The sequence below is a fragment of the Watersipora subatra genome, chromosome 8, assembly GCF_963576615.1.
Source record: "Watersipora subatra chromosome 8, tzWatSuba1.1, whole genome shotgun sequence".
NCBI lineage: Eukaryota > Metazoa > Bryozoa > Gymnolaemata > Cheilostomatida > Watersiporidae > Watersipora > Watersipora subatra.
Window position 1 is genome coordinate 21,272,776 of NC_088715.1, and position 26,558 is coordinate 21,299,333.

A 26,558-nucleotide genomic window follows, 5' to 3' on the forward strand; every position below is an offset into this window, starting at 1 on the left:
TCATAGAGTATGTCAACACCATTGCAACAATATGTCCCCAATTTGATTGTAAAATTATTCTCACAAGTGTGTATGATATTTTTACCATTGATTTGGGGACATTGACTGATTATCTTATTTGAGATCACAGTCATGATTATTCCTAATACCATTGCTGCAAGATGTTCCAAATTTAATGCCAAAATATCAACCTCGATGAATATGCTTCCTAAGCAGTTTCCTGAGCACGTTGAACAATTATAACAAAATAACTCAGTCAGTCATGGAATATGTCAACTCCATTGCAACAATATGTCCCCAATTTGATGGTAAAATTATTCTCACAGATGTGCATGATATTTTAACCATTGATTTGGGGACATTGACTGATTATCTTATTTGATATCACAGTCATGAATATTCCTAAAACCATTGCTGCTAGATGTTCCAAATTTAATGCCAAAATACCAACTCGAATAAATATGCTTCTTAAGCAGTTTCCTGAGCACATTGACCAATTATAACAAAAGAACACAGTCAGTCATAGAATATGTCAACACCATTGCAACCATATGTCCCCAATTTGATGGTAAAATTATTCTCACAGGTGTGTATGATATTTTAACCATTGATTTGGGGACATTGATTACTTTACTTGAAATCACAGTCATCATCATTTCTAATACCATTGCTGCTCGATGTTCCAAATTTAATGCTAAAATATCAATCCCAATAAATATGCTTCTTAAGCAGTTTTCTAAGCATATTGACCAATTAGAACAAAAGAACACAGTCAGTCATAGACGATGTCAACACCATTGCAACAATATGTCCCCAATTTGATGGTAAAATTATTCTCACAGGTGTGTATGATATTTTAACCATTGATTTGGGGACATTGACTGATTATTTTATTTGATATCACAGTCATGAATATTCCTAATACCATTGCTGCTAGATGTTCCAAATTTAATGCCAAAATACCAACTCGAATAAATATGCTTCTTAAGCAGTTTCCTGAGCGCATTGACCAATTATAACAAAAGAACACAGTCAGTCATAGAATATGTCAACACCATTGCAACCATATGTCCCCAATTTGACGGTAAAATTATTCTCACAGGTGTGTATGATATTTTAACCATTGATTTGGGGACATTGACTGATTATTTTATTTGAAATCACAGTCATCATCATTTCTAATACCATTGCTGCTCGATGTTCCAAATTTAATGCTAAAATATCAATCTCAATAAATATGCTTCTTAAGCAGTTTTCTGAGCACATTGATCAATTAGAACAAAATAACACAGTCAGTCATAGACAATGTCAACACCATTGCAACAATATGTCCCCAATTTGATGGTAAAATTATTCTCACAGGTGTGTATGATATTTTAACCATATATTTTGGGATATAGAACAATTATTATGTGTGAAATCACAGACATGAACAATCTAAAAACTGTTGCTGTAAGATGGCCGTTATTTGACAGCCAAATATCTCAGACATGTTTACGCTGTTTTAAACATTTGTATGGTCGCATTAACCAATTATGATAAAATAATGTGCAGTTTTAAGCCATGTAAATTCATCATGCCAAGATGTCTCAATTTGATCACAGAACTATTATCACATATGCATATGACTTTACAAATTTTTGTAAGTTCACTTACAGTCACTAATCATTTCAAAGCATCTGGGCTGTAGAAAAATCTCTCTAATTTAATGGCACAAATATCACAGGAAGTTTTAGTTATATTTGAACCATTAGCTTGAAAAAATTGATCTATAATTGTAAGTGTACACTTATTCGCCAACCATCTTAAAGCGAATGTGTGAGAAGACTTCACCAATTTTGTGCTAAAACTAATATTGCAACTGTGAATGATTTTGCTTCCATTAGACTGAAACATTGATCAATTATTACCAATCTACACACAGTGATCAAGCATCTCATAGCTATTGTGACAAGATGTCCCCAAATAGATGCTAAAATACCATCACCAGTGTTTATAATTATGTAACTATTCTGGGAAGTTGGCATATATGCAACTCCGCTCACAGTCGTACAACAGCTCAAAGTATCTGTAATAAAATGTCCCTAATGCTCGCTTCATTATCTCCACAAAGCTTGTATGATTTTTTAACCATTTGCTCGGGGATATTGAGCAATTATTACAAAAGCAGTTTGAGTGATATAGCATCTCAACGCCATTGTGCTATGTTGTTGCTAATTTGAGGCTTCAAATATAACCACGAGTTTGCATGATCTTTTAACCATTGGTTTGAAATAATTGTCAAAATTTACTGGTGCATACATAGTATTAATTCATATCAAGGATGTTACAAAAAGTTTTCTTCAGTTTGTTGTTACATTTGATGACAAAGAATAAAATATCTCTAATTTGGAAAGATGAATACCGCAACAAATACTTATTATATTACAACCATTAGTTTGGAACATTACACAATGATTATAAGAGCACAATTAGTCGCCACCAATCTCAAAACATTTGTAATAAGATGTTCCCAAATTGATGGCAAAAATATCAGTGCATAAACATTTGCTTGTATGGCCATTGGTTTAAAAACATAAAGCAAATATCATAACTGTACATACAGTCATTAAATTTTTCAATGCTGTTTCAATAACTACGAATATTATCAAAACCGTTAATTAAAATACAACAATTACTTTTAGAATATTAATGAATAAATTAAGTATACTTTCATCCATAAAAAATTCATGAAACATTGAGAAATTGGAGATGTGTTTGTTGTTTCAACGATTAATTTTGAAAACATTAGTTTAACCAAATAATAGAAATAGCATTGCGATAATATATCCTCAATTCGGTTTTGGAATTATTATCATGGGTGTGAATGTCATTTAACCTATTAGTTTGGGATTTTTACCAATTCTTGTACGAAAATTATTAGCTGTATTAAAAAATATTTATTTTCTTTCAAATATTTGCATGATAGAAACTATTGAGCCTATAATTGGCACACATACACAAGAAAACAACACTAATGCAATACAAATATAATATAATTTGTGTACAGCTAAAAGACAATATTGCAACTAAAGGTGATTTGCTGTCCGCTAAGTAGGTATTTGCCAGAATTATTTATCTTCAGAATCTGTAAAACAAAATACAACCTGTCAAACACATTTCACTTGCTATGCCTGTTTGGCTTTTAATTCATATTGAAGTTTTTGTAAATAAAAATAGACAGTAACTATCAAGTTCTTTAAGTATTTAATAAATTTTTAAGTATAACATTTCAACGTGAAACCTTCGGCAATATTTAACTAAGTCAGTATTGTTTATGATAATAATCATCTATGTGAGCAACATCCAATAATATGAAATATTTTGAAAAGGTGATTCGCCTTTACCGTTAACTGTTGTTCACTTTACTTTTTCGATTCAAAACGCATGGCATAACTCTTTGGCAACTGTGCAGTAAGTTGATGGATTGTGAAAGCTGTTTAGATTGGCAAATATGTACGCATGTCTTTAAAAAAATGGGCATAGTGGAAACCATGTGATATAAAATAAAAGTGAGCATGACTATCTGATGTTGCAAATAAAGTTTAAAATCTTGTGCCTAGGTAGATTTTCGACAAATTATTTGCAGTGTCTGTGAGATTTACAAGCTACCATTTCATTAACAACATGTCTCACTCACTGAATCTGTTTGGTTTTTAGCTAACCATAAAGCCGCGCACAAAATAGAATATTATAGAACTGCGTAGACATAAAATGCTAAGTTCATTTAATATTTGTAAAGCGTCTATGCTATTGAGCACAAACTTTATAAGAGTTTAGGATCTTATTTGTCTTTGATTTCGTGTACAAGCAGAAAATGTTATAATCTTGTCATTGTGCATGAGCAGCGCTGAACTTTACTGATTGCAGTATTGAATAAGTCTCTTTGTTCCCTAAGTTTAATTGATCCTTCTTCAATATTACATAATCATAAGCAGAACAAGACATGTTCAATGTATGACAGGCAAAGTTTCAACAGTCATAAACATGTCGGCTCAGAAAACTCTTAAACAGAGCAGAAAGTTTATCAATGCTGTGAGACTTTCTCAAAGCAATTATTAATAAAAAGGGGTGGCTATATACATGTATGAGCTACGCAAAGTAAAGTGAGATGAGTTTTTCAATCTTTAAAACTATAGGTAAGCTTTTCAACAAAGGTAGTGAATGGCCAGCTATAGAATAATTTAAAAAAAAATGTTTAGTTCAAATTAGCAATCACAATAGAACAATAAATAGGTTATTGCACTATTGCTATTGATATCTAAAATTATTTTGTTACAATGCAATTTCTAAAAAGACTTTAGTTTTTCAAACAAAATTACAAATTAACAAAACAGGAGTTTTGGCTTGTGACCTTCCTTGAGTAAAAGACTAAAAGTAATAACTTTGTCAGCAGTAATAACAAACAGTTGACAAGGATCTTCAGGCAATTTTGCAAGTGTGCTTTTGCGAATTTTCAACAAGGGATCTACCAGTTGGTAATTATTGGTGCTCAACACAAGTTTTTGTTTAACTTCGTGTCTAAATTATCAGAAATACTTTTGCAAATTGATATCATTCCTGCAGACTTTTTATTATTGTGAATTTTATAAGCAATTATCAGCCTCTCTTGCTTCATATAAAATTAGCATTGTAATTAAAACCGTTAAATATTTTTAAGTGTAGTATGTTATGGAGAGCATATCTTTAAAGAAAAAATTTCTCCTCTGGATGAGAGACTGTGTAAAAGTCGCAAACCATATGATCTTATTATTGCCTGCAAGTAACTGTACTGCATAATTTCCTTTGTTCTATTAATAGATCTTGTTGCTGTTTGATGTTGCATCATGATTACCTGGACCCTTGCTGCTTAATGTTTAGCAGAAAATAAGTGGAAAGTAATAATATTTACTTGGTTCAGGAGATTTTCTACCAACACTGAAAGTATACCAAAACGACGGATATTAAACAAAAATTATTACAAAAACAACGACACTAGAAAACAACTTTGCAATAATCACTCACTATTTAAGTTCTTGCTGTGCAAGCCGGTACATCAACCGAACTATCTAATGTGATGCAAAAGAAAAAAACTTTGGAAGTGTGATATTCCAACAATCAACTTTGAGAATCATGCATTTTGGGTTTAAAAGATTTTTTCCAATTACAATTTAAATTAAAAACTAAAGCAAATCAGTAAATACATGACTTCAAACCTTCCATAGTTAGGGTGATATAATTCTATTGTCTATCATAATTTTCTTCTGGTATAAGTTGCTCATGGTTAAATTGCATTAAAATTGTCAAAATACTAAATTTCTCTTGAGAAATTGAAAAAGGTTTTATAAGAAATACCCTTCATATTTGTTTTAAAATGTAACTGTTCAACTCTTTGTAAATTCGATAGTCTAATTAAAGAATTAATTTGTGTTCCATATTACGTTTTGTTTTTCATAATGTTATCAAATAAATCATTTGACAATATTGCCCTATGTCAGTATAGCGTATGATAATAGTAGTCTATGGGAACAACATCAGTTTAGATGAAATATTTTAAAAATATGATTTGTCTTGATTGTTAGCTTTTGTTCATTTTATTTTTTCTATTTAAGATGCATGTGATAACTCTTCAGAAACTATGCAGTGATTTGATGCACTGCGAAAGCTGTTTAGATAGGCAAATATGTACGCATTTCCTTAAAAAATGGGCTTAGTGAAAATCATGTGATCTGAAATGAACGTGAGCATGACTATCATTAATCCAAAACAAATGTAATATTTCCTGTTTGAGGCTAGCTAGGTGATGTTGCAAATAAAGTTTAAAACCTGGCACCTGGGTAGATTCTTAAAAACTATTTGCAGTGTCTGGGGATTTTGAAGCCACCATAGCATTTACAACATCTCTCACTTGCTGAGTCTGCTTGCATTTTAGCTAACCATAAAGCTTTGCGCAGAATAGAATACTGTAGAGCAAAGTAGACAGAAAATACTAAATTCATCAAATATTTGTAAATTGTATAATTATGCTAGCAAGAGCAAACTTTATGAGAGTAAACATTTGATTTGTCTTTGATTGGTGTATAAAGCATCAAATGTTATAATCTTGTTATTGTATATGACCAGCAGTACTGAATAAGTTTCTTTGTTCTCCAGATTTAACTCCTGATTCTTCGATATTACATAATCATAAGCAAGACACTACAGGCTCAAGGTATGACAGGCAAAGATTGAGAAGCGATAACATGTTGGGTCAGACAAATCGCAAACAGCATCAAATATTCACTAGTGCTGTGAGACTTTTTCAAAGTAATTATGGAAAAAAGAGCAACTATCAGTAACACAAAGTACAATTAGATGGGTTTTCCAAACATTGAAACTGTAGATAAAATTTACAACCGAAGTTGTCAATGACCAGTTATAAAATAATTCTCATAAAACTGATTAGTTCAAATTAGCAATCACAATAGCAATAGAACAATAAGTAAATTATTGCACTATTGATATCTAAAATTAGTTTGCTACACTGCAATCTATAAAATATTCTTGCGAATGTCAAATAGGATGTTTCCATGGGAAATATTTGACAACATTGATCTATGTCTGTATAGTTTATGATAACAGTGATCTTTGTGTGCAACATCAATTCAGATGTAATATTTTGAAAATATGATCCGGCTTGATTATTACAGGTGGTTCACTTTATTTTCTCTATTTAAAACATATAACATTACTCTTTGGCGCCTGAGCAGTAATTTGATGCATTTTTAAAACTATTTATATTGGCAAATAAGTACGCATTTTCTTAAAAAGATTGGCATAGTAAAAACAATGTGATTTAAAGTGAATGTGGACATGAGTATCATTAATACAAAACAAATACAATTTGTTCTATTTGAGGCTAACTGGGTGATATTGCAAATGAAGTTCAAAATCTCACGCCTAGGTAAATTATTGACAAATTATTTGCAGTGTCTGTGAAATTTACAAGCTACTATTTTATTAAAAACATGTCTCACTCACTGCATCTGCTTCGTTTTTAATTAACAATAAAGCCTTGTGCCAATAGAATATTATAGAATGGAGTAAATGGAAAATAATAAACTCATTGAATATTTGTAAATTGTATAGCGCAAATTTTATGGAAGTAAACATCTTATTTGTCTTTGATTTGGTGTGTAAAGCATCCAATGTTATAATCTTGTTATTACAGATGACCAGCAGTACTGAATAAGTTTCTTTGTTCTCTATATTTAACTTGTGGTTCTGCGATGTTACATAATCATAAGCAAGACACTACAGGCTAAATGTATGACAGGCAAAGGTTGAGAAGCGATAACATGTTGGCTCAAACAAATCTCAAATAGCACGAAAATTTTAACAATGCTGTGAGAGTTTTTTAAAGTAACTATTAGAAAAACAAGCAACTATGACCAACAAAAAGTTAAATGAGTCGGTTTTTCAAACATTAAAACTGTAGGTAAGCTTTCCAACAGAAGTAGTCAATGGCCCGCTATAGAATAATTCTCATAAAACTGTTTACTTCAAATTAGGAATCCCAATAACAACAGCACCATAATTAATTTATTGCCCTATTGCTATTGATATCTAAAATTAGTTTGTTACAATGCAATCTATAAAAATTAATTGCAAAGTTTTTGGAACAAAATTAAAAATAGCAAAATAACAAACGTTTACCTGTAAACTTTTTTAATTAAAACAGCGCAAGTAATAACTTTGTCAAGAATAATTAAAAAAACAGTTAACAAGAAATTGCTAGCAGTTTTGCCAGTGTGATTTTGAAAATCTTTGACCAGGGATCTACTATTTGGTATTTTTTGGTGATGAACAGAAGTTTTACTTTCATTTTGTGTTTTAATTATAAAAAATGTTTTTCTTTATATTGGTCTAACTTCTTTAGATTTTTTATTGTTGCGAATTTTTACAAATAGGTAGCAGCCTCTCTTGCTTTATATAAAACAAGCAGATTGCCCGATTTTGCACGAGTAATAAAAATGACGGTTTCAAATGAAGGTGTTTTTTTTATTTCTGCGTACTGCATTTATTTCTGTGTACTTTTTATATATTTGTGTAATTTATACTGTGCCTGTTTCAGTTCTACTACAGCTCTCTACTGATTGCAATATTCTTGCTTATCATATCAATCAAGCTTATGAGAGAGTCATGTAAGTTATGCATTGTTATGTTAAAACAATGCATACTTGTTATAAATGAACATACAATAAAAGACAAAAAGACGCTGATATTTATATATAGATTTTCAGTATGCATTGCTTATTTGCTGAGACGTTAGCTAAGCGCATTTGGCTTTGTATCGTATAACAAACAAAGTTTCATGCATTCACTGAACCGTATTAGGCTCTTACATATATACACTACTGAAATCCAGCTAAAATTATATATGATGAATACTACAATAAAATAAAAAAATTTTAATCTGTTACATTCCCATGAACGAAGTAAAAATAAACATTAAAAAAATCATTCATGTTGACGATTATTTGCGGTCAGTATTTCACACCCATTTAACACCCCAAAAAATCTTTTTATTGTTTGCGAGTATGCAAAAACACTTTGCTTTTTTGTATACTTAATTTTTTGCCAATTTCATGTGCTTGGTGGACAATTTCATGTGCAATCTCATGTGCACACTTTCACAATTATGCTATTAAAAGTTATGCATGACTTCATTTCTACTTCAAACTCAGTTCAAAAGTTCTATAGTTGTCTATGAAATCTTTGTTGAGTAATAAATATACATATCATGACACTTTTTTAATTTACTTTTAGGAACTATTAATGATGATACACATGTATGATGTACAAAGGATAACTCAGTGTTAGGCCATTAGAGATTGACATAAACAGACAACAAATTTAATTACGTTACTGAATTAATTTTGTTGCCGTATCTCATTTTATACTGCTAGCAATGCCAGTCATCAACATATTTACATTGCGTCAGCATGAGTTAACTATTATAAAAAAAGTAAAAAGAACAAGTGAGGTGATGACAAGCACTTTTTCAAAAATCCAAAAGCCAAAAAGAATTAAATATATTCATTAAATGTTGACACTGCTGCTTAGTTTTACACATTGATAACCGCAATTGATTAAACTAGAAACTTGTATAATTCCATTGTTTTCAAGCCATACATGAAAAGCAAGCATAGGGACATAAGAGTTAAATTACAATCAAGCTTTAGATAAAAAGATTGGTATTGTTAACATACTAAATATAAACTTGATGAAATATATATATTTTCTAAAACAACTATAAGTATTTTCAATGAGGAGCGATAAATGTATGGCAGAATTTTCCATCTAGCTGTTTCATTCTCTAAAGATATACTACCTTGTCAAACAGCAACAAAAGTTTTGTAGTGGAGCTGATGAAAGAATACTACATAGTAAAAAAGTTCAATGATGGACCGTTGGTCTGAGAAAGAAGAAACAGAAAATTTCATTGAATTCTAACAACATACAGATCTCAGATTACAAATTTGCAGAGACACTTGAAATTGGTTTAATAATGTTTGTTTTAAATGTTTTGAACCAAAATTATCAGACATTCAAGTTAACTTTTAAAATATATTTTAAATAAGAATTTTGACCATTATTATTCATAGATATAGGAAAAATGTAAACGAGTTAGAGAAAGCATTGGAGGCTACATGTTTTATTTTAATATTTTATTCAGTCTAAAAATATCAAGGAAGGATGATGTAGTAAAGTTCTTGCAAAGACATACAGTGGATCAAGATTTGAAGTCAATAAAGTACATGTACAGAGATCTTATGCTTAAGACTATGTGAAATTAACCTGAGATTTTATGCAGCTATAACTTATGTAAGAAATGTACGTAATGAATTCAAACAAATCTTTTGAATAATAAAGCGCAATTTTTTTTAATTGCGTATAAACTACAACCATACTAAAAATAAAAGCTAGTAAGTAAAGAAGGATGCATATGTGAGAATATTTGAAAAAGTACAAGAGCTCTCAAGGATTATTAAAGGCCTGAACTATTGAAGGAAGCAAACGAGACACACTTTCAAATGTCTGCTGAGCGTGTATAACTGCTGACCAAATACATTATATTGTAAAAAAACTCTGCAAATGCTAAACTACTAAATACATTTGTAATGCAGAAGAGCAAATATAGCCTTTAGCTAAACATAAGTTCAAAAATAGTGTAAACGCTCAATTTGCTTCCGAAGCTACATTTAAAAAAAACTCACAAATATTGTGACTTTTCACTCACAAATATTGTGAGTTTTCATCTCTTGTAATTTCATTCTTGTAGCAACTCGCAAATATTGTGAGTTTTTACAAGGTAGAAATTAGCTCCCCAATAAGATATAATGTCCCCAATTGTTAGGTAAAAAGTTTCTATGAGAAGAAAACTCCGAAAATATTTGCCTACTCACAAATGGGAACAGGTCAAATGTGTGTAAGAATTTAACAAACTTTATGGGGACTTACATATTTTTTCACACACCCACACTCACAGATGTTCTCGTACAAATGCAGGCAATTGAGGACAGTGCTCAGATTTTGTCGGGAGTTGGATTAAACTATATATTTTTTAGTTTTTTATAAGAAAAAAGGGTTTTAAAGATTGGGGACGTCCCCAATTTCCGAACGTCCCCAATTTGTCTGTTAAATTCTGGTGTGAGTCCCCAATTGCATGCATTTACAAGTTCACGCGTGTGAGTGCGCGCACACACACACACGCACATGCATGGGCGCATGCACACACATGCATGCTTGCATGCACATGTGCACACATGTGAACACATGCACACACATGCACACAAGCACACGCATGCGCATGCACACATAAACACATACACACATACACACATGCACACATACACACATATGCTCATATACACATACACAATTACATACAAACACATATACGGATATACGCGTACATATACGCTTACAAACTACTAATAGTTATAGTCTGGCAGCAAACTAACCTGTTTGGAAACATAGCAGGAACATCACTTTACTACTGCAAGACCATGTCCATACATCTTTACTGGCATCACAGCAAACAGCTCTGGGATCAGCAACCCGGCTGCTGGTCCATCTTAGGGTGCCATCATTTCTCAACAAATGAACTTTGTCTGCATTGAAGTCACTGACTACAATACCCTCTGAGTGGCTGATCGCTAAGTAATTAGGGCTACTAAACATAGCATGAGAAATAGGATTAGCAGTTTGTCCAGTGAAAAATCGAACTGATAGCTGATGGTGCTCTGAGTCAGCTACATGAACCTTATCATCAGTAACAGCCAGTTGGCTGATGTACTTATAGTCTGGAACAGACCACCTCCTCAACTCCGTGTAGCTACTGTTATCAAATACAAACACTTTCCTTTTACAACTTGGAGGAGGTTCTCTACACAACAGGTATATGCAACCTTTGTACCACTGGATAGAGGTGATATGATAATCCAATACAGGTACATCCTTTACTATACTTCCATTGCTGTACCACACAGTAAACTTTTTATTTCCCCCTGCTAAGATATCCCCACCTGGTGTTACAGCTACAGAATAGCAAGCATCGGCTAGGACTACCTCACAGTTTCCAAGAGTGGGTATTTCGTTGTGCTCTGCAAATAGAAGCAAGCAATGACGCAATTGCAATGCTCTGTGAAATAAACTAAACCCTTTTTGGAAAACTATTATTCTCATTGACAACATTTTCGCTTGCCAGGAATTTAGTCAGTTGCATAAATTACATACTAACCCAATTCTTATTTTAGAATAGACTCTATACGATGCTTAATGTTTATCACAATACATCACTTCAATTTTAGGATAAGTATGATCTTTTAGTACTAAAAGTTACACATCATATTCTTTGAAAGTTGTAAAATGAATGGGTTAGCACAAAATTACACAATATAGGAGACACCACACTTTAGGTAATTGGAAACGTTTGTTTACCAGTGAACATATAGTCCACGAGTCTTATAAAGTCAGTATCCTTGACTTTATCCATATCAGTGCTATAGTAGTCTAGAACAGCCTGTGTACCATCTTCCATCAACCGCATATCTCGTATGCGCTGTGATGTTTTCAGCTGAGCATGTTTGAGCTGAACTTCAGCCAGACTATCTGGAGTGGCATTGGCTTCCTCATCTTGCATCTGGGAGATGAGCAGAGTTCTCTGAAATTTTAAAATTGATGATTCACTAGTAAGTTCATGCTACCAAACAAACTAGTAATCCCATATATGGCATGTTATGCTTCAGTCTTTTTTAGCAGATGTTAGGCTGTGCCCAGAACAATCTGTGCAACAAAACTGGCTGCTGGTTAGGTTGGTATTAGCTGCTTTACGCCTCTTTATTGTCCTAATATAAAAAAAAAGTTTCTCAAATGCTATTTTTTCAATGTGTGTGGTAGAGCTTCAAGCAAAAAGTAAATAATTGCAATATAAACCATTGTTTTAAAAATGTATCAGAATATAAGTATCATATATCAATATGTATGCATATGAATGAAATGTGTGAAGAAAACGAAAATTCAAAGAATAAATCCCTTACAAATTAAAAATTTTGTATGAATTTTTTCATTATGGTTTGCTACGTTGAATGTGATGCTAAATTATAAAATCATAATATTTCTAAATAAAAAAGCCAGCTTACTCATGGTGCCTTTTATTTGTAATTGTAAAACTGCTTTGCTGCTTGTATTTAAATATCTGTCCTTTTTTCGACGACGAAATAATGTTTTGACAAGGTGAGATCACCAAACCAGTGTTTTAGTTGAGTACATTTAATGAAGAATATATGCAAGCATAATATTTTATTAACCAAACAGCTAGAATAATGCAACAAGCGTTTTTGCATAAGTTAATGATAACAGCCAATTGAGCAATTGTTGTAAAATAATAAGTAACCATCAATGAAAAATAGTGGTTACCAAAATGAGTTTATAACCTAATAAAAACGCTAAGTTTGCTGAACAGTTTGAATATAAATCATAAGATACTAAACAGAATAACAAGTCCTTGTAAAGTAAAAAACTTAATAGTTTTCCTGTATCAAAATAATCTGAATGCACTATAAAATATAGGCATTCTAACTAAACTGATTTACTGTAAACTGAAGGGTATGTATTTACATACCTTTTGTTTCAAAGAATCGATTTCAGCTTTCTTTTCGGCTTTCCAGTTTTTAAAACGCTCCTCACTTTCCTTCTTCAATTTTTTAACGCTGGCAAGCTTGTGGATAGATTGAGAAACTGAACACATCTTATCTGTGCTACAGCTAAATAAATAATATTATGCGCAATAATAAAATCTGATAAACTCAGAAATTAAACAGCTCATCAGTATATGTATATCATCATACATATATATATATGGTGGTTCTTTATGACACCACACCATTTAAAACAAATAGTGTAACATTTTAGCACGCTTATCTGAATGTGCCTTGCTAAAAAGTGAACAACATATAAATAAGCTCAAAACATAAATAATTGTAAATGAAACTGACGGTTCCCTTTACTCTCCTCAAAACAGTCAAACAACAACACTGAGTGTTAAGTGCAAATGTATAAATGTTAAATGAAATATATATTTACTGAACAAGTATATAGGTTTAAATGCATGACAGACATCAAACACATTTAACAATGCATGGAGAGTGTGCATACTGTTCTGTCAAAACAATCAAATCTTCTTCCTCGTATGCTTGAGTATTGTTTCTGACTCCACCACTTTTCCTTTGTTCTACGTTTGGTTTTTTTCACACTCTTCTCAATTTTTTCTCAGTATTTCAATTTCTTTTCAGTAGCCCCAGTGCCCCCGCCGTGACCAGACCCTCCTGAGTGTCCTGAAGGTTTGATTTTTCAAAACACTAGGAAAGCCTGGTGTCTGCAAAATAATGTAATACAAGATGTGCTGTCAGCGGCAGGGCCACACGTATATGACAAAGTGCTGCTATGATGTTTTGCCTCAATGTTTTAAATGCTTGGCCCTATAACTTTGGTGGCTATTGCTACAGCCCTGGTCGCAGAGCTCTGCTGTAACTCAGTATGCTACATTTAAAACTGCCAAAGTTTTATCAGTTTTTCAGAAGTCCAGCTAGTTGAATAAGTTATAAGAATAGCTTTTCCGTATGCTAAAGAAAACGGTTGGTTCCTTTTACTAATTCTCAGGAGTTAAGTAGGCTTAGCACTAGCCAATAAGATGTATGGATATTTTACAAGTATAATAAATACATGAGATCATCGTGTGCGCATAGCAACCAAACAACATGATAGACACTGCCAGCAATCTTTGTTTCTGGCGTTCTTCTGGCCTCTTTTTATATGTACGGTCTCTTACTTAGCTCAGCTATCCATCGTCTCAATCGTTTGGTAACCTCGGCTAGGTCTTTTTGACAAGCTGAGTAAGCTAATCTAGAGCCAAAACTTCTGCTGTGTCAAGACTCAGCTCAACTGCGGCATCAGCTTTTAGGTTGGCTAGTCTACCGGCCTTGGTCTGGGCACTCTGCCATTGAACTATCTTCTAGTGAAAGCTCTGTGGTGGGTCTACTCAGCCCTGAGAGGAAGAGTAGTTGAGCCCGGAGTTGGTGCTGTTGCGCTCCAAGTTTTAAACGCTGCACTTCTGACCCTGTAAAAGCCCACTTCTCTCTGGACAGCCTCTGGCACCCTACTAGACTGGTAGTATAAAATACCAACTCTTGCCAGCAGCGACTATCTTCCAGCAGCTGATGAGCTCCCTCCTGTCAGCAATAAAAGAACTTGTCGACTGTTGGCCCTCTTAGTAAGCAGGCTAACCCATTGGCTTGGAACTTGTCCTGGGAATCTGCGGAACTTGGCCTGTGTCAGAAGCTTTTCTATTTGGTCCTCCGGTCAAACAGGAAGACAGTCGGGCTGGTCCTTAGGGCTGACACATTCTGGCCGCTTGTAACTCAGGTGATCTCGGCTAATACACGACCGTATAGAGGTAACCTGTGATTGTTGAATCGGTTTGGGCTCCGGCGACTCAGCTCTCTTTTTTTATGCAGTCTCTTTTAGACCTGTGCCTGTCTACACTTGTCAATTTGGCTGCCGGAAATCTAAGAGAGCAGTCAACCGTGGTTAGTCCGTATTTGCATGGCTTCATAGGGAAGTCGGTTGGCCACCCTTTAGCCTGCAGAAAAAGTAGCCGCTTGGATTCATCTACTAAGCACACCACATCTTCACACTCGGAATCTCTGAGAGCCTCCTGATGTGACATTTTTTGGTAATGCAGGATGTGCTGTTAGCGGTTAGCTTTGGTCAATTTGGTCCAGATGTCACCACTAACATATCACTCAGTCAAAACTATCTCTTTTTCCGACTTGACAGGCAGCTTCTTCGCTAACTGTACATATAATCTCCAAGTCTTTATCTTAGCTGACGCCAGTGTCTCAACAGGCTCAGCCTCTGACAAGCAAAAGATCCGACCGGTTAGGAAAACCAGGCTCTCTCCACTGCCTCTTCCCACTTGAGATGCTCGTGAATCTCAAGCGATAATTTACTGGGCTGACTTCTCATCATCTCCTTTAAGGGAACAGTCTGAGCAGGCATCAGCTGGTCGCTCACAGGCAGAGTGTCAAACAAGCTTGTTTCAACATGAAAGTTTCTGTGTAAAACATAATTGCCCATAGAGGCAGTCTGGCCAGAGCACTCTCCTTTTCAATTGTTGAGGGTTCCAATAGTTTGTCCAAGCTAGCTAGGCCACTGCACTTATACATGAAAGCAAACTCCGCATTCGAGTCTAGCAAGGCCATACATTCCTTCTTCTGTGTTTCTGTTGACTTTAGCAGGCCCAACATATCGGTGAAAAAGTTAACTGGCTCACCTGGTTGAGAAATACTGACAGGTTTGTTGAAAAGTAGATTGGTATCTGTGTCTTTGGTGTATATATCAGTATGTTCCGGAAAAGAATTGCTAACTGTAAGGTGCCCTTTCTTGACTCTTGTATTCATACCCAGGGGACCTTCAAGATTGGCTGCCACTGCCAACAGCTGCACCCACACCCTGCACCGATTTGGCTGCCGAATGATCCAAACTGTCTAAGATTGTGTGAAGTGACACAAGGTGCTCTTTGCTACGGGCTCGAGGGCCAGACTTGTGAGTGACTTGGGGGTCAGGTTGACTCTCCTGAAACATCGCACTTCTGTTCTTCCAGCTGCGTTCAGAGCTCTTTTAGCCAGACCTTGAGTTATTTGCTAAAATATATGCCTTTGGCAACATTAGCCCTGTGTTTTACCAACTCTAACTCAACTTTTAACTTGGCTTGAGCCTTCCGCCTCTCAGCCCAAGTGCTTTCATGATAAGGTTCGTAGCAGCTGGTGCACTCACTAGCTTTTCCAGGCAGGCATTGAAAGGTTTCATCCGCTTCTCATTCTGCACATAAAACTGGCCCTAAACTTTATTTGACAAGTATGGTTCGACCTGACTTTAACGATTTAGTATGACCCCTTAAACTTGGCCTGGAGGGCTGGGTTATCTTTTCTGTTCCATATTTTATTAGGAAACCAGACCTAGCTTCCTGGTGCATATAATAGAGGTTCTTCTCGGTCCTTCTGCAAGATGGCTATCTGTTCTGAGGGCTATCGAAGGGCTGCATGTACCTTGTTCAGCTTCTTTAGAATTTCTAACATGCATTTGTGTAAAGACATAACTTCATAAATGGTTGGTGAGTGGAATGGTGGATTGTGGGCTGAACTCCTGCTTTTCAGACAGGTGCAACTCTTGTCCGAACGTTAACACATTTGCTCGTCTATTCTGTAGCTGAGTGCAGTGCACCCTGGTATGCTCTCATCAGCTGACCGAGTAACCTGTTCTACTTCTTTTTACCTTGAGTCAGCAGTAGTGCTTGCAATGTAGTGCAGCAAGGAGTTGCCCAGCTGCTGTTTATTGCACTTGGCTGCACCATTGGTTTGCTGGTAGAAGGGCGTCATGGGAGTTTTCTTCCTTCGCCGGAGCTGGCACAGCTCAGTAATCAGCTGATTTTCTAAACGTGCTCTCAGTTGATGCGGATCTGCTTTAGCAGGCACATATTACTGAGTGCCCATTTGTCATAAGCATTTGACACAACTGGAGTCGTAGCCTCCGCGAGAGCCAGAACATCTTGCCATTTTGTGAAGTGGTATATTAGCACCATGATCCACTCATTCTCTCTCTCTCTCAGTGTTTCCGACATTGATTCCATCAGGTCTACGACAAGTTCTGCCAGGGGTGTCCGGCATAAAGGCTCTGCCTGCTGTTGGCTGTTTTGGTTCCACGGTGCTTTGCCAATTTGCAGATCTTACAACTCTTGAGTAGTCTTTTTACCATGGCTGTTAATCATGGCCAGAACCAGGTCAGTCACAGTTGGCTAATTTTCCCACCCATCTCAGAGCGAGCAAGGATGTGAGTCTGCCAAACAATGTCTCCTGATGACTGGTAGACAGACTGTGCACCACTAAGGCTGGTGGCGCACAGGGGGGTGTCCAAACTTCCAGTATCCTATTCAGTTGTAGCCTGAGAAATGATCGATTCTGGTGTAGATGTCAGAGTTCATGTCTTTCCACGTTCAACTGATCTTGAGTCAGATTCCCGGATCACGTGATGGCATGATACATGGTGGTCAAAGGTTTTTCATTAGCAATTTGCATCTTGGCTAGCCTTTTGTCAGCATCTTTTGAATCGATTACCCAAATCATGTCACAGAGTTCCAGAATGGCATTGGTCAGTCCTTAGTTGGTTTCTCTGCCTACCATGACAGCGAGCAGGCCAATGCGACCGACTGTTTTGCTCTCGATCCTGGAAACTTGACAATGAAGTGTATATATATATTTCACAAATATATTTAAATGTATGTGGTAAGTGTGCGCACATAACAACAGAACAACATGCCAATTACTGCCATCAATCTCTGTTTTTGGTGTTCTTCTGGCCTCCTTTTACATGGATGGTCTCTACCTTGGCTCACCCTTTGACCGTCTCAATTATTCTGTAATCTCCGCCAACTCTTTTTGATATGCCAAGTAAGCTCATCTACTGTACCAGCCAGACCTATTGTTGTGCCAGAACTTGACTCAGTTGTAGCGTTCGTCATGGGGTTGGCTAGGCAGCCAGTACTGGTCTCGGAACTTTTAAGTAGCAGTATACTTGAAGAATGTTTAAATTGATTAGTCCCAATGAAAACATAGCAAAGACTTGAACAGATCAAACGTCGGATAGACTCCAGAATTTTAAATTGTCAAGCCAGTTGTATTCTTCAAACCATAAAATACTGAATTATAAGCTAGCAATTAAGCTAAATACATGTATTATTGGTATGCTTCAAGCATGGACAAAAAATATCTAACTACACCGTATATCAGATTCCAACACCGAACCAGTCCAAACTATACAACAGCATTACTCAAAAGGTGCGTTTTTCCAATACCCATAATTTGTCTGTATTATTATTTATCCTTTATCTCATGGTCTAATTTGCATTAACCAGCAGTGATCGGTAGAAAATAAAGTTCCTGTCATAAATATTGGGAGGCTAAACATTCAGGGTTATGGAACAGGACTGCAAGAATATACAATAATAAAATACATGTGGGCACATAATGGAAGACTTACAGTAGTTTAGACAAACTTCGGTAAGCTTTCTAAATAAATCACAGCTGTAAGTAAATATTGTTTAAACTTCCAACAGTAGTTTAGACAATATGTGGGTATATAGTGGAAGATTTTACAATGTTTAGACAATTTTTGAGTACATAGTGAGATAGTTTACAGTAGTTTAAACAATATGTGGGTACATGATGAATGCTTTACAGTAGTCTAGATAATATGTATGTACATATATGATGCAAAGAAGACAGTAACTTCGCCAGTATTTAGGTTGGAAAAATTGACACTTATAAACTAAATTGCTATTTATCGGCTCCAGAAATTTATCAATGCTGGTTATTTTATCAATGCGGACAAGTGTTACGATGCCCCTGTTGAAAAATATTTTCTATGAGGTTCAATTACTACATGTATATTTGGAGTCAGGCCAATTTTTCTTACGCGAACAATTATATCGAAATACTTTGAGACCTAAGTATATGCAACACGGTGTACTTTTGTTCTTTTTTGTTAGGACAAAACTGTTCGGCCCACGAAATCAACAATTTATCAATATATTATTTCCATTTTGAAATTATGTCTATTAGTGTACCAATTATATATGCTATTAGAAGATTCTCGTCGCTGAACGGGCCATGGCAAGTTACCGTTACCCGATATATTAAACACAATTCGCTAATGTAAATGATAAAACTTCTGTTAAAAGATTGAAGTTTACTAAAATACATACTAAAACTTCCTTCAAGAATGTGTTTAGTGAATTAAATTCATTTAAGTTAAAATCAACGTTTATGTTGCACATCTATCTCGAAGGTAAGAACTCTCCCCGCAGTACAATGTAATGTTATATCTTGCAGATCATAACCACAAAATGCGCTAAAGTCATTGTAGGTACCTATAGTTACCAAGGTTAACATAATATTTTGGTACTAATTTGGATGATGATGATTTTTACCAGGAGGTGATTGCATTAAATGTTGGTCATAGGTTTCTATACCACTCTATATACACCTACAGGCTACGATATTTTCACATGCCAATTTTCACATGCCAACAGTGAATTGAACTGAATTCATATAATTGTATACCAAATAATTTTCTATTGTAATCGTAGTGAAATAGACTATATTTAGACATTAATCTCTAATGAGTTCACATTTACATTTAAACAGCTTTACATTTTTATTTTTCATACTAATTTATTTCAACGAAACACTTCATTCAAATTATGAAATTTTAAACTTACAGTTTAAAATTTGAAATGCAAGTTCAAACTTCGTATTTCAAAATTTCTGTAAATCAAACAGTTTGTCCTGTTTGAAGACCTTTACAGCTGTTATATTTGTTTATAAATTAGTTATCCTTCACAAAACGCTTTCCTCATGATATGAAGTTTGAAAGTAACAGTTGTTTGACAAAGTTTGAAAACCTTTACAGTTGCTTGCTTTACCTAACATGTAGATTGAAAGTTAAAATGGCAAATGTTGTTATATGTTAAATACTGTTAAGGTTTTGTGCGACCTTCACTTTACCTCTGCTAGTACAAGACTCGGTGCATGAGTTTATACATATATTTCTGCTTAGTTCATAAGTTGTACAATAATGATCAAGTAACATGCAATGAACAGGCGCAGAAAAGCTCTGCCTTCTAACCCAAATGTTCATGCTTATATAGCGGGTAGGCCCTGTCTCTGTTCTACTTGGCTGAGCCCGGCCAGGCTCAGCTCAGCTCGACCGGCTTGGTTCGGCTCTGACTCGACTCTGCTTGGCTCCGGCTTGATTTGGCTTTGGCTTCGCTCGGCTTGGCTTCGGCTTGGCTCAGCTGCAGGTGGACGCCATCCACCACAAACACCCCCCGATTGGCGACTAGGGTCTCCAATTCACATCTTGGGGGAGCACCAGTTGTGCGAGGGCCTCATGTTGGCGGACTCCATAGCGGAGGCGCTCCACTTCATCCAGCTGCAATTGGCGCTCTTGGCCCTCCGGGTGTCCTTGCCTCAGAACTGTCTGCATGGTTTCCGCAGCCCTCGTCCAACCCTGTGCGTCCTGGGCCAACAGCTGGGCTCAGCTGCGTTGAGTCTGCAGGAGAGTCTGACTAGCCGGAGTCCGTCCTGCTATCTCGGCCAGCGTACGGTGTCCGGATCAGTCCAAGGACGTCTGGCTCTTCCGGGTTGAGGCTGGGCCAATTTGGGCCAAAGAGCGGGGCTGCGTCTAGGCCTGCTGGACTCCTCTTCATGGGCTGCGGCGTCTTCTTCCTCGAACAGTGGGAGTGCAAGCAGACATCGCCAGGGAGCCCCACATGTTCTCCTGGCAGAACTGCTCCCAAGTATCCTGGTCAACCAGATACACCACCGGCTCTACTTCTCCCTGCTGGTGAGTAGCGTGGTGTATCAGTATCTGGTCCCATGACATGTGCCACAAATCACAAGGACATACTAACACGTCGTAGTGTTGCAGCATATGAAGGCGGATCCACCGGTTGCTGGTCGTAAACTGGCAGATCCGGCAGCTCTGGTTCCTCAGCTGCTCTTACACTCGTGTGACAGTCTGGGCAGACAGATGCTTAATTGTCCTCACCCCTGGCTTCTTTAGTGGCCTGGTCTCCTTGTGCTCCGACTCCCTCACAGGCGTACTCTCCCTAATCGCAACAGCCGGTGGAAAGAGGACAACTCCGGTGAGGGGTCAGATCCGTCTCTTCTTGGTGCGTATAGTAGCCACCCGGCACTTCTCCTCTTTTTCCTCCAGCAAGGTTTCGTTTAGCAAAGCCTCCACTCCCTCTTCCGTGAGGGTTGCATCCAGCAGTGCCTCCGCTCCCTCCTCGGTAATCTTCAGTACGGCAGAGTCCGGTCTTCCTGCCATGTTGAATTCCGTACTATCTCCTCGTAGGCCACCATATTTGCCGACGTTGGCCTATCCATTCCTTCTCCAGCTTCTTTCAAGCTAATTGTTACCGAAGTCAGTGGATCCTGTACTGATTTGTTTCTTTCGCTATCCATCTTCTCTAGCGCTCTAACATCGTCCAAAGAAAACTAGTGCTTTAAAAGAAAAGTTTTGGTTGCATCAGTTAGAGCTGTTTTGCTGTTTTCTCGTACGACCACTGGACCGTTTTCCCGCAATTCCTTAGAGTAGCATACTCCATCTCTGTACCGCTCCGGCTTCCTAGTGGATCGGGCTGGTTTTGGATTGTGCCGGACTGGAGCTGATGGAATTTCTGAAGTTGATGGGATTTCTGGAGTCGCGGTTTCTCCTGCCTCCTCCGAGTTTAATTCCGATTCTCCCAGAACTTCTTCTCATAGTGGGACCGGATTGAATTTCACTGAACTTGGTCTTTGACGCTCTCCTTCCTCCGGTCCGGCCGGGTTTTCTTTGGGAGCTGTCTCCTGTCTTGGTTTTTCTGTGGCCTCCATCAACAATTTTTCTCAGTTGGGGGGTGGCATTATTGACACTGGGTCGCTCCTGACTTCCTCCAGCTTTCTCTCCAGCCTGTTTGGTCGAGCCCCTTTCGTGTTACGGCCCCTCATTGTCTCCAGGGTGGCCAGGGCTTGTCCCAGTCACTTTGGGCAAGCATGGTAGGGTTTTAGCCTTGCCTCTCTCTGGATAGAAGACTGGCCCTGTCGCTCCACCAGATATGTGTGGTTGCCCCTTTCTTGGTCCTGGTTGCCTTCAGGACCTGGTATGGTCCCACGAACTTCGCCTGCAGCTTGGGATTTTCTCCTCGTTTTCGGCGTTTGTTCGTGAGCCATACTCAGTTGCCTGGAGCATACAGCGGTGGCTCCTCCAGGTCCTCCTGTCTCAACTCTATCTGGCTCTGTCGTAGTGCCTCGTGTACTGTTTGTAGCCTTTGCTGCACTTTGAGGGCGTGCTCGTGGGCAGGAAATAACTCGGTCAGTTGGGTTGACTTTCCAGCTGGTCCGGCGACCTTGCTCCCGTCCCAGCATCAGCAAGTTGGCTTTTTCTCTGGTTGCAAAGTGCGGGGTGCCTCGGTATGCCCTCATCAGCTGGGGAAGCAACAGATCCTATTCGTTCGGTCTCTGGGCCAGAAGTAGTGCCCTCTAACAGTCTCTGAGTTCCCCGTTATTCCGTTCAGCAATTCCGTTGGCCTTTGGGTAGTAAGGAGATGTGCGTGTTTTCTCCACACTCTAGTGACTGCACAGTTCCGCCATTAGTTGGCTTTCAAACTGCGCTCCCTGTTCTGTGTGGATCTGCTCTGGCAACCCCAGGTAGCAGAATACCGGCTCGTCTAGCACGTTTGCGACCATCGGTGCCGTGGCGTCAGGTAGTGCCAGTGCATCCTACCATCGGGTGAAGTGGTCGGTGAGGACCAGCACCCACTTGTTTCCTCTGTGGGCATGGCCAGAAATGGCCCTACCAGGTCCATGACCACCTTCTGCCAGCGTCGTTCGGCGTGGAGCCTCTGTTTCCCACCGGCCACCTTTGTCCCTCCATAATTTGCGGCCTGGCTCACCACACTACTCTTGATGAGCCGTCTGACAGTGGACGTCAGTCCGGGCCAGTACCAGGTCAGCTGGAGGCGGCTTGTCGTTCGTCTCACCCCAGAGTGAGCCAGGGCGTGTGTTTGCTACACCGTGGTTTCCCGCATGGCCGAGGGGCAGATAGCGCACCATCTAGCGCGGCCCTGCGGAGCCACGCATGCTTCCTGCACGCCGTCCTGTCGTATAAGGCAGAAAGTCCCGCATGTGGTGCAGTATATGCAGCTCTCTGCTTGCGACTTCTAGGTGTTCTGCTGGCACCTCCTCTCCTGTGGTGATGGCACAGTACATAGTAGCCACTGGTCTTTGTCCGGTGGCCTGTAGCCTTGCCACCTACCCCTGCCATCCTGATTACCCTGGCGAGACTGGTCGCCCCTCGGGGGAGCCACTGGCACTCAGGTTCAATTCTCCACTGTTAGGGAGGGAGTCCAATGTGAGTTGCCGGCCGATCTCTGGGGTATACGACTTGCCCAGGGTCGATCCTGCCCTGTTGAGGACGAGAGTCCCATCCAGGCAACTGGTCGGTACCCACGCGGCAAAAAGCCCTTGTTCCCTTGCCAACTCTATCCGTGAGGGGCCTCTGTCTCTCTGCTCAATACTTGTGCATTGCCGGCAGTCCTCGCAGGTTTGCTTACTCAGCCCATCTGCGTTTCCGTGGCGAGTTTCTGACCAGTGTTCCAGATTGCAGCAGAACTCTGCCAGGATCTCGAGCCTTCTGGCCAATTAGTTCTAAAGTTCCTCCTCTTGCACAACCACCGGAGCGAAGCGTGGTCTGTCTGTAGAAGGAACTCTGCTCCGTACAGATAGGGCCGAAAGTGCTTCATCACCTTGACTACCATGAGCAATTTTTGCCGAGTGATGCAGTAATTGCGCTCCGAAGGGGTGAGGGTTTTGCTATAATAGGCAATGACCCTCTTGCTGCCTCCTTGTACTTGGGACAGCACAGCCCCTACTCCACATCCACTGGCATCCGTGTCCAAGATGTACTGCCTCCTGGGGTCCAGGTAGCCCAAGATCGGAGCGGTGATGATACTGTCCTTCAGCTTGTTTAAAGCTATCTGTTCCCCTTCCGTCCATCACCAGGAATCTCCTTTTGCAGTCAGCCGGTGCGAGAGATGCTTTATAGTGGCAAACTCCGGGATATATTGTCGGTAGTTGCTGACCGTCTCGAGGAATCCTTGGGTTCTTTTACTCCGCGCGGGATTGGCCACTCCGTGACTGCTTTTACCTTGTCGGGGTCTGTAGAAACTCCATCCTGGTTTATGATGTTACCCAAGTAGCAAACTTGGGGTTGCAATAGTTCAGATTTAGATGGTTCCAGTTTTAATCTGGCAGTGTGGAGTCTCTGGAAGACCTCCTCCAGCCGGTGCAAGTGTGTATCAAAGTCCGGTGCGATGAAAATAATGTCATTGATATATAGCAACAGCATTCGCCAGTGGAGGCCATGAAGGACAAGTTCCATGAGCCTTTGGAATGCGGCTGGGGCAGACGTCAATCCAAAGAGCAACACCTTCCTTTTCCACAATCAAGATCGTGTTGAGAACGCCGACTTCTCTTGTACTTCCGCATTCAGGGTTACTTACCAATACCCGCTCCCCAGGTCCAAAGTGCTGATGTGGTGTCCAGGCTGTTGTTGATTTTGGGTAGGGGGTAGGCGTCCTGCTCAGTGACAGCGTTCAGCCGCCGATAATCGATGCAGAAACGCCGTTTCCCATCCTTCTTTCGGACCAGCACTATGGAATAGCTCCAGGCTCCTCCAGCCGGTTTGATGAGCTCCCTCTTGAGTAGGTCCGGAACCTGTCTTTCGACCTCTGCCTCCTTTTCCGGCCCAAGCCTGTGGAAATGGGAGGGGGGGGGGGGGGAGAGGGAGGCTGTCAGATCAGACAAATGCCCTATTTGAGTGAAATGAAGTGTTCCACCTCGAAGGTCCTTCCTACATAATTGTGCCCGTACTGAACACGGTTGCATACCGGACTCAGCAGGGAGGCCAACCTTGCTGTCTGACTCGCCCCCTCACAGTGCAGTTGGGCTGACTGAAACAACACCTTGAAGTGAGCTGACACTCCATTGGCTGAAGTTGGACCGATTTCGTACAGTAGCGGGTTGTCTTCCTCCACCTGTGGGGTCTCCACACCCAGTGTATGCGCCAATGGCGGTTCCGGACCAGATGGTCAATGGCCGCTTCGTCAGGTTCATGCAACGGGTGATGACCTGTCCTTTGGGTCCTGGTTGATTCAGGCTAATTGCCACTGAGGGTTCATCGAGAAACCATTTGATCACCCCATGGGGCAGTAATTCCGCATGGTGATGCAACAATGTATTGCCATCTCCGTCCAGGCCGGAACCATCACTCACCTGATCACCTGTAATTTGCTCTGTAGCAGTGGTCCATGCCAGTCCGTGCAGACTAGCTGCCTGCCATTCACTTGGACTACTGGTTGTTCAACCTTGAGGGAACACTGATGGGCCACAAATAATGGAATTCCCAGAATGGCATCGTCGCTTAGGCGACTGACTACACAGACCTCCTCCGTCCTCACGTCCCTCGAACAAATTGTCAGCCAGATTATCCTGTTGAAGGGGAGCCGGGTTCTGTCAGCCAGTAACCTGTGGCTGTCACTCTCCTTGAGCCGGTCTCGCATTGCTCCGGGCAGTCAGTCAAAGACCAGCTTATTTATCAGGTTTGTAGTGCATCCCGTGTCTAAGAGAAACTGGATGGGCCGCCCCTCCACTCTTCCTGGGAGGAAATAGCTGGTGGAGCGAGGTCGGCTGAGGGTTTGCACCCTAGTGGTGTCTTCCAGGACATCTTCTGTGAGGCCTGGAGGACTTTCCTTCCGCGGTAGGGCATTGTCTTTTGGGCCATCCCACGTCCGTGGTACGTCCGTGATTTCTGTGATTGCAACTCCCAAGGTTGGGAAGGTGCCGATCCTGCCGCTTTTAAAACAGGCTCCCAACTGTCCGGTCTGGTGGAGATGGTTCTCGATGTCTAAGGTGGAGGAGATTTGAGGGTCACCCTCCTTAGTTTCGGACTACGTCCTTGCCGCTCACAAAGAAAGGCGTAGCTGGTATCCGGGATTGGGAACGTGTCAGGGCTGGCTTCACTCAAAGACTGATAGTAATTTCGTGTCTCCACAAGTCCTTCCTGTGCACAAACTTTCCTCGGTCTATTCCTTGCTGGTAAAACCATCCATCAGCTTCCACCAAATCCCGTGTAGCTTTAATATGTTTCTGGGGTTGCTTGGCCTTAGCACGGTCAGTAGTCGGAGCTAGCGCTGTGGCCTTTCCTCATTTCCCGAAGCCGGTTTTGAGTGGCGGGGTCAGTTCTTCTGTACATGTCCTGGTTGGCCACTACCCCAGAAACGGGTAGCTGACTAGATCCTCCTTTTGGTCTGAGCATGGACCCGCTCCTAGAGCCGT